General features: G+C 37.0%; 1 long non-coding RNA gene across 1 annotated transcript; it reads right to left on the reverse strand.

Annotated features, from left to right (window-relative positions):
* Nucleotides 1-1213: 1213 nt before the first annotated feature.
* On the reverse strand, nucleotides 1214-1997 carry LOC118598419. Its single transcript, XR_004947509.1, has 2 exons — nucleotides 1502-1997; nucleotides 1214-1398 (listed from the first exon to the last, which is right to left on the reverse strand). It is a non-coding gene; the product is annotated as an uncharacterized LOC118598419 (long non-coding RNA).
* Nucleotides 1998-3779: the final 1782 nt, after the last annotated feature.

Raw genomic sequence — 3779 nt, forward strand, 5'->3', positions numbered from 1 at the left:
AATGCTTATTAATATATTAATACTTAACAAGCACACCTTAATATAAAGCGTTACCAAACAATTTAATCTTTAAACAAACAGTTTTTCTAAGATTTTAGAAAACTGTGAAAGTAATGAGATTGGCCTGTAGTTATTGAAACAATGTTTGTCACCTGACTTGATAAAATGGAATAACTTTAGCAGTTTTCATACCATCAGGACAGATACCTGTTTTAAATGAGAGATTAAAAACACAACATAAAGGTCTGATTAAACAATCTATAGTCATTTTGATCATTTTCATGTCAATGCCATCACTATCAGTCGATGTCTTGTTTTTTAATGTTCTCACCACGGATGGTATTTCTTGTTCATTCACTTTAGAAACAAACTTCGACTGCATCACCTTATTCTCCACTTTATAATTGTCATTCACATTTTTCTGTTTTTTTATCAATTCAGTTGCTAAATTAGATCCAATATTTATAAAAAATGAATTCATTGACCACTGTATCGAAATGTTATTTCTAGCTCATGAATGATTAGCTAATAAAAGGTGAAGGATTCAGTGTTTATTCAAAGTGATGAAGGTGAAGAGAAAGGCTTTTGGTCTGATTATTCCCAACAGGGTAACCAAGATGACCGCAATACAAAGATCTGAAATGCAAAAGCAGGTAAAAGGAAACATTTATAAAAATGTTTTCAGAAAAACAAAATAAAAAAATAGGCCAACTGCATAGTCACATTTTTATCCCATTTATTCTAGAGAATACTGCTTATTTAAAAGCAGCATTTTGATGGAAAATTTCTCAATTCTCATAAAATATAACCAATTTGGGTAATAAAAAAAAAATTAAAAAAATTAAAAAAAATAAAAAAAAAATTGTTTTGTGTATAAAAAGTGACTCAGATTACACATCTAGAAATGTTTAAAGAACAACCATTGATGTACAGTCATGCAATAAAAAAAGCTAGAACCCTCCACCTCTCAAGCTTCATTCTACAAAATAAAAACCCAAAATTTATTTTTAATACAACAGATACTTTGACCAAAGGAGATTTTCAGAGGTCCTCCATGGCAGCATCAGATGCTGCATGTGAGCAGATCACTTCAGAAGTAAAATCAATGCTATTACATCCAGTCTTTTAACTCAAATAGACCTTGAGTTTGGTGAATCAATTGCATTGTGTCAAGAAAGGCTTTCTGGGACCCAAAATATGACAAACTCAGAAGTTCAAGAAACCAGATTTATTAAGTCTTTGAGGACCCCCTGGCGTCAAACAACGCAGCCAATGCACGGACATGGGATGAAGAGAACAGACTGCAGGGACGGAGAGGAGTCCTCTGAAGAGCAGGGGAAGGCGTGGCTCCAGACACAAATGTAATGTGGAGAGGGAAAGCCAGGAGGGCGCAGTAAACTCAGGAAGTTGGGGTTCAGTGACGAATTTGTTTTCCAATCCAAATAATAATCACCAGAGGTCTCTGGGAAAAGCTCCTAAAAACAAAGTTGAGGGGACTTACGAGGCTTGGGGTGAAATGATGCAGCAGAGAGACAGGAGCAGGCAGACATAATCAGGCACCATGAAGACTATAGCAGATGCAGGAACACAGGCTGGCTTGAGTTGGGCAGGCAGGCAGAACAGGATTTGGCTGAGAGCAGAGGCAGGAACACAGGCTGAGTATGTTGGCTTTGAGTTCAACAGAGTGGTCAGCAGAACAGGATTTTGCTGGCAACAAACAGAGCAGGTGAGTCTTCTTGCAGTGCAAAGATCCAGCAAGAGTGAAAGGCAGAGGCAGAGCTTTATAGGAGCAGGCACAGGTGGAGGGAATCAGATGATTAGCAGCAGGGCAGCTGCTGCCATGACAGCATTGTATTTATCAGAGGAAACACTGGAAAGTTTTGTCCTGGTTGATGCTGTGTTGGTCGGGTTTTCTCCCAGTTAAAGTCAACCACCTGCCTTTAGACCCAATCCCCACATCAGTTTTAAAAACATGTTATGACTCCTTTGAGCCGGACTTCCTAAACATAGTAAATTACTCTCTTCAGACAGGTATCTGCCCCTCTGCCTTTAAAACAGCAGTGGTAAGACCTCTGCTGAAGAAGAGTAATTTAGACTCTAACAATTTTAATAATTATCAACCTGTATCTAACTTTCCATTTTTAAGTAAAATGATTGAAAAAACAGTTTTGATACAATTGAATGAATTTTTAAATATTTGAAAAGTATATATGTGGTTTTAGAACAAACTACGGCACAGAGAAAGTCCTGGTTAAGATAGTAAATGATATTAGATGTTACCTGGACTGTCAGAAACTCTCAGTCCTGGTGCTACTGGATCTGACTGCAGCATTTGATACAGTAGATCACAATATTTTACTTAGGCTGAGAGGTGTGGGCATTTCTGGTACTATTCTGAAGTGGTTTTTATTCCTATCTCACAGATCGTAGATTTTATGTAAGTATGGATACATGCTCTTCAATGGTCTTTGAAAGCAGCTGTGGGGTCCCCCAAGGATCAATACTAGGCCCGCTATTTTTTAATTTATAAATGCTGCCACTTGGGGACGTCATCAGGAGGCATGGTGTTTGTTTTCTCAGCTATGCTGATGACACGCAACTCTACATTGCTGTGTCTCCTGATGATGTAGAGTCAGTCAACGTTCTTTTAAATTGCATTTTAGACATTAAGTCATGGATGACAGACAATTTCTTACAGCTGAACCAGGATAAAACGGTTTTAGTCATCTGTTCTGAAGACAAGAAAGTTTGTTTTATATAAACTAAAAAATAATAACACTTCTCATTGTGTGAGAAACCTGGGTGTGATTTTCGACTTTGAGTTGAATTTGATTCCACAAATTAAAAACATAACAAAAACAGCAGTTTTTCATCTTAATGGTAATGGATAGAAGCACTTAAAGAATTCAACTTTCACACACGTTTATGTCAAAAATCCTCTACAAAACTTAAAAATCTCATATGTTTGCCACTTACAAGCTAAGTTGGTTGTGTGGAAATTTCTTGCATGCAAAAAAATGTTGATGTTTAAAACTATTATTGAATCTGCTGAAATTGATTAAATTAGAATTTAGTCGCATTATGGTGAAGTTGTTGCCACTGAATAAAGAAATTCTCAATCAAAGCTCAAATCTTCTGCATCTCCATACAGTAAAACTAGATTTCTCACCAGATTTTCTATTGAAAAAACTTTTAAGCTTCTTTTTTTGGTCATAAATTTGATTCTTTTATAAAAACAGAGTCAAACTGTTTTTTTGGACTCCAACAGTACAAAAGCATTTAACAATTTGAAGCTCACAATAACAGCATTTCTGTTACTGGGTGTGACTGGAGATCTACCTGTGATCTCTGCTTCCTGTTCATAGTCCAGTGTTGTTCCTGTTCCCTTTCCTGTTACTGATCTGTTAATTATTAATGTAAAACTGAATTCATGCACTGCAGAACAGTAAAGGAGTGGCAAGTCTTTATCTAGGAACAGAAAGAGAGATTAAACATTCACTGAAGGACACAGAAATGGCGCAGCAAAATTTTCCGGATAAAGAGAAGCTGATCTGTTCGATCTGTTTGGATCTGCAGAAGGATCCGGTCACTATTCCTTGTGGACACAGTTACTGTCTGGAATGTATTCAGAACTTCTGGGGAGAGGAACAAAAAGCTCTCAGCTGTCCTCAGTGCAGACAAAGCTTCACTTCAAGGCCTGTTCTGGTAAGAAACACTATTTTAGCAGAGTTGATGGAGGACGCAAGAAAAGCAGAGCTTCAACCGTCTTCATCTGAGCG

The sequence above is a fragment of the Oryzias melastigma genome, unplaced genomic scaffold (assembly GCF_002922805.2).
Source record: "Oryzias melastigma strain HK-1 unplaced genomic scaffold, ASM292280v2 sc00491, whole genome shotgun sequence".
NCBI lineage: Eukaryota > Metazoa > Chordata > Actinopteri > Beloniformes > Adrianichthyidae > Oryzias > Oryzias melastigma.